The sequence below is a fragment of the Hyla sarda genome, chromosome 1, assembly GCF_029499605.1.
Source record: "Hyla sarda isolate aHylSar1 chromosome 1, aHylSar1.hap1, whole genome shotgun sequence".
Lineage (NCBI taxonomy): Eukaryota > Metazoa > Chordata > Amphibia > Anura > Hylidae > Hyla > Hyla sarda.
In genome coordinates, this window is record NC_079189.1 from 322,261,656 (window position 1) to 322,276,045 (window position 14,390).

Genomic DNA, 14,390 nt, shown 5'->3' on the forward strand with positions numbered 1-14,390 from the left:
TTTCTGGGTGGGTGGCAGTCAGCCACCCATACATACATACAGCACAGGCTAAACCCACATCATCACTTAAAAAAAGGACAGGCGACCATTGCACTCTGATGGAGCATTTAGCAATGCAATCCATAGCCTGGCTTTTGCCTGAACCCCCATCACTCCTCCTCTTGCATATAAGACAATATTTCAGATCTGCATATGAAAACAACACGCCTACCTTTGTTGCACATAGCTGCCTGCCTGTCTCTAGTTACCCCACTGGCTGTAGCTGCGTCCCTTCCGACATGGAATAACACCAACTGTAACGATAAACTGAAAATTAACAGTATAAACCTGCATCATTTTGGACTCTGGTATTTGCTGAATCCGGGTGACCTGACAATCGATGGTGGTGCCGCTGGTGATTCTGGCCTTCTTGGAATCTGTTGGGCCTATGTGTTAGCTCACACATCACTTGGGTATCCATGGTAACTACCACAACATGGTCATCTGCAGTTTACATCTAGCCCGTGGCATTGAATGGCATTTTAAAAGTGCTAAGGGTCCTGGTGCAATAATCCTCCCATGAGGATCAGCCTCAACGGCTTTGTAGATTGCACTCATGTCAGCAACTCCATATACATTTTTTTTTCTTCATGCTTCTTTCTTCATCCTTTTTTCTTTCTGTCATTCAGACTTTCATTCATTCGATCTCTCTCACTCACTTGCTTTAACTCATTTGTTCTCACTCACTCACTCACTCACTCACTCATTCACTCTCACTCACTCTCACTCTCTAACTCACTCGCTCACTAAGTCAGTCTCTCTCTCTCTCTTTTTCTTTTTATATATATTTTTTTCCGTCTTCTTCTTCTTCTTCTTCTTCTTCAGACCCTGTCATAGCACTAATGCCTTTCCAATACCACCAGCAGATGGAGACACTCCATTGCAACATTGGTTGTGAGCAGCAGTTTTTAAAAACAAATGCCTCATGGCGGATTTCCCATCCATCAATGGATGGTAAATTTTGTTTTTATCATTCACTGACCACAGAAACCAATGCATGGTCAAGCAACAGCAATGACACACCCTTGTGTATAGGCATGAGACCCTCATGTCATTTAACAGGATTCAGCACCACCCACAAGACAGCTACCTGTCATGTCATGTCAAACCTGCACAGGTGTGCTAGATTATTATTATTTAGTTTTATTTTATTTTTTTACACCAATCAGTGTGCAAACATGGTCATTAAAACGCTAAATGAATAGACGTTCATAAACCAGTCAGTGCAACTCATCATTTTGGTCTCCAATTCTCAAACTCAAATTCTCACCCATGGAGGATTAAATGAGAATCTTTCTTGTTTAACACTGGAATGGGGTGGTGCACTGTTCACTACCCGAAGATACTGCCACATCGGGTCAATGCATAGGGCGACAGAAGCAAGCTTCCAAATCAGCTCCCTTTCTCAAAAATCCATTTAATTTATGGTCCCCAGATAGGGAACGTATGTATCAGTATGTGCTCACAAGTCACCCAAGTGCAAGTATTCACACAAAAAAAACGTGCCTCAGGATGCGATCTGTCGCAAGATCCTTTCTTTTTTTACACTTGATCTAAGCCAAAAGGCCAAGAGGGGATAACCGGGAAAGGGGTGGACCCAACCATGTCCCCTTCATGAGCACTCACATTACTCATAGGAATGGAAGGAAGGCTGGCAGCCAACCAGCCTCCCATACACTTTCTGGGTGGGTGGCAGTCAGCCACCCATACATACATACATACAGCACAGGCTAAACCCACATCATCACTTAAAAAAAGGACAGGCGACCATTGCACTCTGATGGAGCATTTAGCAATGCAATCCATAGCCTGGCTTTTGCCTGAACCCCCATCATTCCTCCTCTTGCATATAAGACAATATTTCAGATCTGCATATGAAAACAACACGCCTACCTTTGTTGCACATAGCTGCCTGCCTGTCTCTAGTTACCCCACTGGCTGTAGCTGCGTCCCTTCCGACATGGAATAACACCAACTGTAACGATAAACTGAAAATTAACAGTATAAACCTGCATCATTTTGGACTCTGGTATTTTCTGAATCCGGGTGACCTGACAATCGATGGTGGTGCCGCTGGTGATTCTGGCCTTCTTGGAATCTGTTGGGCCTATGTGTTAGCTCACACATCACTTGGGTATCCATGGTAACTACCACAACATGGTCATCTGCAGTTTACATCTAGCCCGTGGCATTGAATGGCATTTTAAAAATGCTAAGGGTCCTGGTGCAATAATCCTCCCATGAGGATCAGCCTCAACGGCTTTGTAGATTGCACTCATGTCAGCAACTCCATATACATTTTTTTTTCTTCATGCTTCTTTCTTCATCCTTTTTTCTTTCTGTCATTCAGACTTTCATTCATTCGATCTCTCTCACTCACTTGCTTTAACTCATTTGATCTCACTCACTCACTCACTCAATCACTCACTCACTCATTCACTCTCACTCACTCTCTCACTCACTCGCTCACTAAGTCAGTCTCTCTCTCTCTCTCTCTTTTTCTTTTTATATATATTTTTTTCCGTCTTCTTCTTCTTCTTCTTCAGACCCTGTCATAGCACTAATGCCTTTCCAATACCACCAGCAGATGGAGACACTCCATTGCAACATTGGTTGTGAGCAGCAGTTTCTAAAAACAAATGCCTCATGGCGGATTTCCCATCCATCAATGGATGGTAAATTTTGTTTTTATCATTCACTGACCACAGAAACCAATGCATGGTCAAGCAACAGCAATGACACACCCTTGTGTATAGGCATGAGACCCTCATGTCATTTAACAGGATTCAGCACCACCCACAAGACAGCTACCTGTCATGTCATGTCAAACCTGCACAGGTGTGCTAGATTATTATTATTTAGTTTTATTTTATTTTTTTACACCAATCAGTGTGCAAACATGGTCATTAAAACGCTAAATGAATAGACGTTCATAAACCAGTCAGTGCAACTCATCATTTTGGTCTCCAATACTCAAACTCAAATTCTCACCCACGGAGGATTAAATGAGAATCTTTCTTGTTTAACACTGGAATGGGGTGGTGCACTGTTCACTACCCGAAGATACTGCCACATCGGGTCAATGCATAGGGCGACAGAAGCAAGCTTCCAAATCAGCTCCCTTTCTCAAAAATCCATTAAATTTATGGTCCCCAGATAGGGAACGTATGTATCAGTATGTGCTCACAAGTCACCCAAGTGCAAGTATTCACACAAAAAAAAACGTGCCTCAGGATGCGATCTGTCGCAAGATCCTTTCTTTTTTTACACTTGATCTAAGCCAAAAGGCCTAGAGGGGATAACCGGGAAAGGGGTGGACCCAACCATGTCCCCTTCATGAGCACTCACATTACTCATAGGAATGGAAGGAAGGCTGGCAGCCAACCAGCCTCCCATACACTTTCTGGGTGGGTGGCAGTCAGCCACCCATACATACATACATACAGCACAGGCTAAACCCACATCATCAATTAAAAAAAGGACAGGCGACCATTGCACTCTGATGGAGCATTTAGCAATGCAATCCATAGCCTGGCTTTTGCCTGAACCCCCATCACTCCTCCTCTTGCATATAAGACAATATTTCAGATCTGCATATGAAAACAACACGCCTACCTTTGTTGCACATAGCTGCCTGCCTGTCTCTAGCTACCCCACTGGCTGTAGCTGCGTCCCTTCCGACATGGAATAACACCAACTGTAACGATAAACTGAAAATTAACAGTATAAACCTGCATCATTTTGGACTCTGGTATTTGCTGAATCCGGGTGACATGACAATCGATGGTGGTGCCGCTGGTGATTCTGGCCTTCTTGGAATCTGTTGGGCCTATGTGTTAGCTCACACATCACTTGGGTATCCATGGTAACTACCACAACATGGTCATCTGCAGTTTACATCTAGCCCGTGGCATTGAATGGCATTTTAAAAGTGCTAAGGGTCCTGGTGCAATAATCCTCCCATGAGGATCAGCCTCAACGGCTTTGTAGATTGCACTCATGTCAGCAACTCCATATACATTTTTTTTTCTTCATGCTTCTTTCTTCATCCTTTTTTCTTTCTGTCATTCAGACTTTCATTCATTCGATCTCTCTCACTCACTTGCTTTAACTCATTTGTTCTCACTCACTCACTCACTCACTCACTCAATCACTCACTCACTCACTCAATCACTCACTCACTCATTCACTCTCACTCACTCTCACTCTCTCACTCACTCGCTCACTAAGTCAGTCTCTCTCTCTCTCTCTCTTTTTCTTTTTATATATATTTTTTTCCGTCTTCTTCTTCTTCTTCTTCAGACCCTGTCATAGCACTAATGCCTTTCCAATACCACCAGCAGATGGAGACACTCCATTGCAACATTGGTTGTGAGCAGCAGTTTCTAAAAACAAATGCCTCATGGCGGATTTCCCATCCATCAATGGATGGTAAATTTTGTTTTTATCATTCACTGACCACAGAAACCAATGCATGGTCAAGCAACAGCAATGACACACCCTTGTGTATAGGCATGAGACCCTCATGTCATTTAACAGGATTCAGCACCACCCACAAGACAGCTACCTGTCATGTCATGTCAAACCTGCACAGGTGTGCTAGATTATTATTATTTAGTTTTATTTTATTTTTTTACACCAATCAGTGTGCAAACATGGTCATTAAAACGCTAAATGAATAGACGTTCATAAACCAGTCAGTGCAACTCATCATTTTGGTCTCCAATACTCAAACTCAAATTCTCACCCACGGAGGATTAAATGAGAATCTTTCTTGTTTAACACTGGAATGGGGTGGTGCACTGTTCACTACCCGAAGATACTGCCACATCGGGTCAATGCATAGGGCGACAGAAGCAAGCTTCCAAATCAGCTCCCTTTCTCAAAAATCCATTTAATTTATGGTCCCCAGATAGGGAACGTATGTATCAGTATGTGCTCACAAATCACCCAAGTGCAAGTATTCACACAAAAAAAAAACGTGCCTCAGGATGCGATCTGTCGCAAGATCCTTTCTTTTTTTACACTTGATCTAAGCCAAAAGGCCTAGAGAGGATAACCGGGAAAGGGGTGGACCCAACCATGTCCCCTTCATGAGCACTCACATTACTCATAGGAATGGAAGGAAGGCTGGCAGCCAACCAGCCTCCCATACACTTTCTGGGTGGGTGGCAGTCAGCCACCCACCCATACATACATACATACAGCACAGGCTAAACCCACATCATCACTTAAAAAAAGGACAGGCGACCATTGCACTCTGATGGAGCATTTAGCAATGCAATCCATAGCCTGGCTTTTGCCTGAACCCCCATCACTCCTCCTCTTGCATATAAGACAATATTTCAGACCTGCATATGAAAACAACACGCCTACCTTTGTTGCACATAGCTGCCTGCCTGTCTCTAGTTACCCCACTGGCTGTAGCTGCGTCCCTTCCGACATGGAATAACACCAACTGTAACGATAAACTGAAAATTAACAGTATAAACCTGCATCATTTTGGACTCTGGTATTTGCTGAATCCGGGTGACATGACAATCGATGGTGGTGCCGCTGGTGATTCTGGCCTTCTTGGAATCTGTTGGGCCTATGTGTTAGCTCACACATCACTTGGGTATCCATGGTAACTACCACAACATGGTCATCTGCAGTTTACATCTAGCCCGTGGCATTGAATGGCATTTTAAAAGTGCTAAGGGTCCTGGTGCAATAATCCTCCCATGAGGATCAGCCTCAACGGCTTTGTAGATTGCACTCATGTCAGCAACTCCATATACATTTTTTTTTCTTCATGCTTCTTTCTTCATCCTTTTTTCTTTCTGTCATTCAGACTTTCATTCATTCGATCTCTCTCACTCACTTGCTTTAACTCATTTGTTCTCACTCACTCACTCAATCACTCACTCACTCATTCACTCTCACTCACTCTCACTCTCTCACTCACTCGCTCACTAAGTCAGTCTCTCTCTCTCTCTCTCTTTTTCTTTTTATATATATTTTTTTCCGTCTTCTTCTTCTTCTTCTTCTTCTTCTTCTTCTTCAGACCCTGTCATAGCACTAATGCCTTTCCAATACCACCAGCAGATGGAGACACTCCATTGCAACATTGGTTGTGAGCAGCAGTTTCTAAAAACAAATGCCTCATGGCGGATTTCCCATCCATCAATGGATGGTAAATTTTGTTTTTATCATTCACTGACCACAGAAACCAATGCATGGTCAAGCAACAGCAATGACACACCCTTGTGTATAGGCATGAGACCCTCATGTCATTTAACAGGATTCAGCACCACCCACAAGACAGCTACCTGTCATGTCATGTCAAACCTGCACAGGTGTGCTAGATTATTATTATTTAGTTTTATTTTATTTTTTTACACCAATCAGTGTGCAAACATGGTCATTAAAACGCTAAATGAATAGACGTTCATAAACCAGTCAGTGCAACTCATCATTTTGGTCTCCAATTCTCAAACTCAAATTCTCACCCACGGAGGATTAAATGAGAATCTTTCTTGTTTAACACTGGAATGGGGTGGTGCACTGTTCACTACCCGAAGATACTGCCACATCGGGTCAATGCATAGGGCGACAGAAGCAAGCTTCCAAATCAGCTCCCTTTCTCAAAAATCCATTTAATTTATGGTCCCCAGATAGGGAACGTATGTATCAGTATGTGCTCACAAGTCACCCAAGTGCAAGTATTCACACAAAAAAAAACGTGCCTCAGGATGCGATCTGTCGCAAGATCCTTTCTTTTTTTACACTTGATCTAAGCCAAAAGGCCTAGAGGGGATAACCGGGAAAGGGGTGGACCCAACCATGTCCCCTTCATGAGCACTCACATTACTCATAGGAATGGAAGGAAGGCTGGCAGCCAACCAGCCTTCCATACACTTTCTGGGTGGGTGGCAGTCAGCCACCCATACATACATACAGCACAGGCTAAACCCACATCATCACTTAAAAAAAGGACAGGCGACCATTGCACTCTGATGGAGCATTTAGCAATGCAATCCATAGCCTGGCTTTTGCCTGAACCCCCATCACTCCTCCTCTTGCATATAAGACAATATTTCAGATCTGCATATGAAAACAACACGCCTACCTTTGTTGCACATAGCTGCCTGCCTGTCTCTAGTTACCCCACTGGCTGTAGCTGCGTCCCTTCCGACATGGAATAACACCAACTGTAACGATAAACTGAAAATTAACAGTATAAACCTGCATCATTTTGGACTCTGGTATTTGCTGAATCCGGGTGACCTGACAATCGATGGTGGTGCCGCTGGTGATTCTGGCCTTCTTGGAATCTGTTGGGCCTATGTGTTAGCTCACACATCACTTGGGTATCCATGGTAACTACCACAACATGGTCATCTGCAGTTTACATCTAGCCCGTGGCATTGAATGGCATTTTAAAAGTGCTAAGGGTCCTGGTGCAATAATCCTCCCATGAGGATCAGCCTCAACGGCTTTGTAGATTGCACTCATGTCAGCAACTCCATATACATTTTTTTTTCTTCATGCTTCTTTCTTCATCCTTTTTTCTTTCTGTCATTCAGACTTTCATTCATTCGATCTCTCTCACTCACTTGCTTTAACTCATTTGTTCTCACTCACTCACTCACTCACTCAATCACTCACTCACTCATTCACTCTCACTCACTCTCACTCTCTCACTCACTCGCTCACTAAGTCAGTCTCTCTCTCTCTCTCTCTCTTTTTCTTTTTATATATATTTTTTTCCGTCTTCTTCTTCTTCTTCTTCAGACCCTGTCATAGCACTAATGCCTTTCCAATACCACCAGCAGATGGAGACACTCCATTGCAACATTGGTTGTGAGCAGCAGTTTCTAAAAACAAATGCCTCATGGCGGATTTCCCATCCATCAATGGATGGTAAATTTTGTTTTTATCATTCACTGACCACAGAAACCAATGCATGGTCAAGCAACAGCAATGACACACCCTTGTGTATAGGCATGAGACCCTCATGTCATTTAACAGGATTCAGCACCACCCACAAGACAGCTACCTGTCATGTCATGTCAAACCTGCACAGGTGTGCTAGATTATTATTATTTAGTTTTATTTTATTTTTTTACACCAATCAGTGTGCAAACATGGTCATTAAAACGCTAAATGAATAGACGTTCATAAACCAGTCAGTGCAACTCATCATTTTGGTCTCCAATTCTCAAACTCAAATTCTCACCCACGGAGGATTAAATGAGAATCTTTCTTGTTTAACACTGGAATGGGGTGGTGCACTGTTCACTACCCGAAGATACTGCCACATCGGGTCAATGCATAGGGCGACAGAAGCAAGCTTCCAAATCAGCTCCCTTTCTCAAAAATCCATTTAATTTATGGTCCCCAGATAGGGAACGTATGTATCAGTATGTGCTCACAAGTCACCCAAGTGCAAGTATTCACACAAAAAAAAACGTGCCTCAGGATGCGATCTGTCGCAAGATCCTTTCTTTTTTTACACTTGATCTAAGCCAAAAGGCCTAGAGGGGATAACCGGGAAAGGGGTGGACCCAACCATGTCCCCTTCATGAGCACTCACATTACTCATAGGAATGGAAGGAAGGCTGGCAGCCAACCAGACTCCCATACACTCTCTGGGTGGGTGGCAGTCAGCCACCCATACATACATACATACATACAGCACAGGCTAAACCCACATCATCACTTAAAAAAAGGACAGGCGACCATTGCACTCTGATGGAGCATTTAGCAATGCAATCCATAGCCTGGCTTTTGCCTGAACCCCCATCACTCCTCCTCTTGCATATAAGACAATATTTCAGATCTGCATATGAAAACAACACGCCTACCTTTGTTGCACATAGCTGCCTGCCTGTCTCTAGTTACCCCACTGGCTGTAGCTGCGTCCCTTCCGACATGGAATAACACCAACTGTAACGATAAACTGAAAATTAACAGTATAAACCTGCATCATTTTGGACTCTGGTATTTGCTGAATCCGGGTGACCTGACAATCGATGGTGGTGCCGCTGGTGATTCTGGCCTTCTTGGAATCTGTTGGGCCTATGTGTTAGCTCACACATCACTTGGGTATCCATGGTAACTACCACAACATGGTCATCTGCAGTTTACATCTAGCCCGTGGCATTGAATGGCATTTTAAAAGTGCTAAGGGTCCTGGTGCAATAATCCTCCCATGAGGATCAGCCTCAACGGCTTTGTAGATTGCACTCATGTCAGCAACTCCATATACATTTTTTTTTCTTCATGCTTCTTTCTTCATCCTTTTTTCTTTCTGTCATTCAGACTTTCATTCATTCGATCTCTCTCACTCACTTGCTTTAACTCATTTGTTCTCACTCACTCACTCACTCACTCAATCACTCACTCACTCATTCACTCTCACTCACTCTCACTCTCTCACTCACTCGCTCACTAAGTCAGTCTCTCTCTCTCTCTCTCTTTTTCTTTTTATATATATTTTTTTCCGTCTTCTTCTTCTTCTTCTTCAGACCCTGTCATAGCACTAATGCCTTTCCAATACCACCAGCAGATGGAGACACTCCATTGCAACATTGGTTGTGAGCAGCAGTTTCTAAAAACAAATGCCTCATGGCGGATTTCCCATCCATCAATGGATGGTAAATTTTGTTTTTATCATTCACTGACCACAGAAACCAATGCATGGTCAAGCAACAGCAATGACACACCCTTGTGTATAGGCATGAGACCCTCATGTCATTTAACAGGATTCAGCACCACCCACAAGACAGCTACCTGTCATGTCATGTCAAACCTGCACAGGTGTGCTAGATTATTATTATTTAGTTTTATTTTATTTTTTTACACCAATCAGTGTGCAAACATGGTCATTAAAACGCTAAATGAATAGACGTTCATAAACCAGTCAGTGCAACTCATCATTTTGGTCTCCAATTCTCAAACTCAAATTCTCACCCACGGAGGATTAAATGAGAATCTTTCTTGTTTAACACTGGAATGGGGTGGTGCACTGTTCACTACCCGAAGATACTGCCACATCGGGTCAATGCATAGGGCGACAGAAGCAAGCTTCCAAATCAGCTCCCTTTCTCAAAAATCCATTTAATTTATGGTCCCCAGATAGGGAACGTATGTATCAGTATGTGCTCACAAGTCACCCAAGTGCAAGTATTCACACAAAAAAAAACGTGCCTCAGGATGCGATCTGTCGCAAGATCCTTTCTTTTTTTACACTTGATCTAAGCCAAAAGGCCTAGAAGGGATAACCGGGAAAGGGGTGGACCCAACCATGTCCCCTTCATGAGCACTCACATTACTCATAGGAATGGAAGGAAGGCTGGCAGCCAACCAGACTCCCATACACTCTCTGGGTGGGTGGCAGTCAGCCACCCATACATACATACATACAGCACAGGCTAAACCCACATCATCACTTAAAAAAAGGACAGGCGACCATTGCACTCTGATGGAGCATTTAGCAATGCAATCCATAGCCTGGCTTTTGCCTGAACCCCCATCACTCCTCCTCTTGCATATAAGACAATATTTCAGATCTGCATATGAAAACAACACGCCTACCTTTGTTGCACATAGCTGCCTGCCTGTCTCTAGTTACCCCACTGGCTGTAGCTGCGTCCCTTCCGACATGGAATAACACCAACTGTAACGATAAACTGAAAATTAACAGTATAAACCTGCATCATTTTGGACTCTGGTATTTGCTGAATCCGGGTGACCTGACAATCGATGGTGGTGCCGCTGGTGATTCTGGCCTTCTTGGAATCTGTTGGGCCTATGTGTTAGCTCACACATCACTTGGGTATCCATGGTAACTACCACAACATGGTCATCTGCAGTTTACATCTAGCCCGTGGCATTGAATGGCATTTTAAAAGTGCTAAGGGTCCTGGTGCAATAATCCTCCCATGAGGATCAGCCTCAACGGCTTTGTAGATTGCACTCATGTCAGCAACTCCATATACATTTTTTTTCCTTCATGCTTCTTTCTTCATCCTTTTTTCTTTCTGTCATTCAGACTTTCATTCATTCGATCTCTCTCACTCACTTGCTTTAACTCATTTGTTCTCACTCACTCACTCACTCAATCACTCACTCACTCATTCACTCTCACTCACTCTCACTCTCTCACTCACTCGCTCACTAAGTCAGTCTCTCTCTCTCTCTCTCTTTTTCTTTTTATATATATTTTTTTCCGTCTTCTTCTTCTTCTTCTTCTTCTTCAGACCCTGTCATAGCACTAATGCCTTTCCAATACCACCAGCAGATGGAGACACTCCATTGCAACATTGGTTGTGAGCAGCAGTTTCTAAAAACAAATGCCTCATGGCGGATTTCCCATCCATCAATGGATGGTAAATTTTGTTTTTATCATTCACTGACCACAGAAACCAATGCATGGTCAAGCAACAGCAATGACACACCCTTGTGTATAGGCATGAGACCCTCATGTCATTTAACAGGATTCAGCACCACCCACAAGACAGCTACCTGTCATGTCATGTCAATCCTGCACAGGTGTGCTAGATTATTATTATTTAGTTTTATTTTATTTTTTTACACCAATCAGTGTGCAAACATGGTCATTAAAACGCTAAATGAATAGACGTTCATAAACCAGTCAGTGCAACTCATCATTTTGGTCTCCAATTCTCACCCACGGAGGATTAAATGAGAATCTTTCTTGTTTAACACTGGAATGGGGTGGTGCACTGTTCACTACCCGAAGATACTGTCACATCGGGTCAATGCATAGGGCGACAGAAGCAAGCTTCCAAATCAGCTCCCTTTCTCAAAAATCCATTTAATTTATGGTCCCCAGATAGGGAACGTATGTATCAGTATGTGCTCACAAGTCACCCAAATGCAAGTATTCACACAAAAAAAAAACGTGCCTCAGGATGCGATCTGTCGCAAGATCCTTTCTTTTTTTACACTTGATCTAAGCCAAAAGGCCTAGAGGGGATAACCGGGAAAGGGGTGGACCCAACCATGTCCCCTTCATGAGCACTCACATTACTCATAGGAATGGAAGGAAGGCTGGCAGCCAACCAGACTCCCATACACTCTCTGGGTGGGTGGCAGTCAGCCACCCATACATACATACATACAGCACAGGCTAAACCCACATCATCACTTAAAAAAAGGGACAGGCGACCATTGCACTCTGATGGAGCATTTAGCAATGCAATCCATAGCCTGGCTTTTGCCTGAACCCCCATCACTCCTCCTCTTGCATATAAGACAATATTTCAGATCTGCATATGAAAACAACACGCCTACCTTTGTTGCACATAGCTGCCTGCCTGTCTCTAGTTACCCCACTGGCTGTAGCTGCGTCCCTTCCGACATGGAATAACACCAACTGTAACGATAAACTGAAAATTAACAGTATAAACCTGCATCATTTTGGACTCTGGTATTTGCTGAATCCGGGTGACCTGACAATCGATGGTGGTGCCGCTGGTGATTCTGGCCTTCTTGGAATCTGTTGGGCCTATGTGTTAGCTCACACATCACTTGGGTATCCATGGTAACTACCACAACATGGTCATCTGCAGTTTACATCTAGCCCGTGGCATTGAATGGCATTTTAAAAGTGCTAAGGGTCCTGGTGCAATAATCCTCCCATGAGGATCAGCCTCAACGGCTTTGTAGATTGCACTCATGTCAGCAACTCCATATACATTTTTTTTCCTTCATGCTTCTTTCTTCATCCTTTTTTCTTTCTGTCATTCAGACTTTCATTCATTCGATCTCTCTCACTCACTTGCTTTAACTCATTTGTTCTCACTCACTCACTCACTCACTCAATCACTCACTCACTCATTCACTCTCACTCACTCTCACTCTCTCACTCACTCGCTCACTAAGTCAGTCTCTCTCTCTCTCTCTCTTTTTCTTTTTATATATATTTTTTTCCGTCTTCTTCTTCTTCTTCTTCTTCTTCAGACCCTGTCATAGCACTAATGCCTTTCCAATACCACCAGCAGATGGAGACACTCCATTGCAACATTGGTTGTAAGCAGCAGTTTCTAAAAACAAATGCCTCATGGCGGATTTCCCATCCATCAATGGATGGTAAATTTTGTTTTTATCATTCACTGACCACAGAAACCAATGCATGGTCAAGCAACAGCAATGACACACCCTTGTGTATAGGCATGAGACCCTCATGTCATTTAACAGGATTCAGCACCACTCACAAGACAGCTACCTGTCATGTCATGTCAAACCTGCACAGGTGTGCTAGATTATTATTATTTAGTTTTATTTTATTTTTTTACACCAATCAGTGTGCAAACATGGTCATTAAAACGCTAAATGAATAGACGTTCATAAACCAGTCAGTGCAACTCATCATTTTGGTCTCCAATTCTCAAACTCAAATTCTCACCCACGGAGGATTAAATGAGAATCTTTCTTGTTTAACACTGGAATGGGGTGGTGCACTGTTCACTACCCGAAGATACTGCCACATCGGGTCAATGCATAGGGCGACAGAAGCAAGCTTCCAAATCAGCTCCCTTTCTCAAAAATCCATTTAATTTATGGTCCCCAGATAGGGAACGTATGTATCAGTATGTGCTCACAAGTCACCCAAGTGCAAGTATTCACACAAAAAAAACGTGCCTCAGGATGCGATCTGTCGCAAGATCCTTTCTTTTTTTACACTTGATCTAAGCCAAAAGGCCTAGAGGGGATAACCAGGAAAGGGGTGGACCCAACCATGTCCCCTTCATGAGCACTCACATTACTCATAGGAATGGAAGGAAGGCTGGCAGCCAACCAGACTCCCATACACTCTCTGGGTGGGTGGCAGTCAGCCACCCATACATACATACAGCACAGGCTAAACCCACATCATCACTTAAAAAAAGGACAGGCGACCATTGCACTCTGATGGAGCATTTAGCAATGCAATCCATAGCCTGGCTTTTGCCTGAACCCCCATCACTCCTCCTCTTGCATATAAGACAATATTTCAGATCTGCATATGAAAACAACACGCCTACCTTTGTTGCACATAGCTGCCTGCCTGTCTCTAGTTACCCCACTGGCTGTAGCTGCGTCCCTTCCGACATGGAATAACACCAACCGTAACGATAAACTGAAAATTAACAGTATAAACCTGCATCATTTTGGACTCTGGTATTTGCTGAATCCGGGTGACCTGACAATCGATGGTGGTGCCGCTGGTGATTCTGGCCTTCTTGGAATCTGTTGGGCCTATGTGTTAGCTCACACATCACTTGGGTATCCATGGTAACTACCACAACATGGTCATCTGCAGTTTACATCTAGCCCGTGGCATTGAATGGCATTTTAAA

The 14,390-nt window shown here is 43.4% G+C and overlaps 8 pseudogenes; all 8 read right to left on the reverse strand.

The window, feature by feature from the left end:
• Nucleotides 1-1,354: 1,354 nt before the first annotated feature.
• LOC130337930 (U2 spliceosomal RNA) lies at nt 1,355-1,617 on the reverse strand (annotated as a pseudogene).
• A 1,458-nt stretch (nt 1,618-3,075) lies between these two features.
• Nucleotides 3,076-3,339, reverse strand: LOC130341692 (U2 spliceosomal RNA; annotated as a pseudogene).
• Nucleotides 3,340-4,831: 1,492 nt separating this feature from the next.
• LOC130341280 (U2 spliceosomal RNA) lies at nt 4,832-5,096 on the reverse strand (annotated as a pseudogene).
• A 1,479-nt stretch (nt 5,097-6,575) lies between these two features.
• LOC130338588 (U2 spliceosomal RNA) lies at nt 6,576-6,839 on the reverse strand (annotated as a pseudogene).
• Nucleotides 6,840-8,305: 1,466 nt separating this feature from the next.
• LOC130338610 (U2 spliceosomal RNA) lies at nt 8,306-8,569 on the reverse strand (annotated as a pseudogene).
• A 1,472-nt stretch (nt 8,570-10,041) lies between these two features.
• On the reverse strand, nt 10,042-10,305 carry LOC130337793 (U2 spliceosomal RNA; annotated as a pseudogene).
• Nucleotides 10,306-11,761: 1,456 nt separating this feature from the next.
• LOC130341192 (U2 spliceosomal RNA) lies at nt 11,762-12,026 on the reverse strand (annotated as a pseudogene).
• Nucleotides 12,027-13,501: 1,475 nt separating this feature from the next.
• LOC130338128 (U2 spliceosomal RNA) lies at nt 13,502-13,764 on the reverse strand (annotated as a pseudogene).
• Between the last annotated feature and the right edge of the window lie 626 nt (nt 13,765-14,390).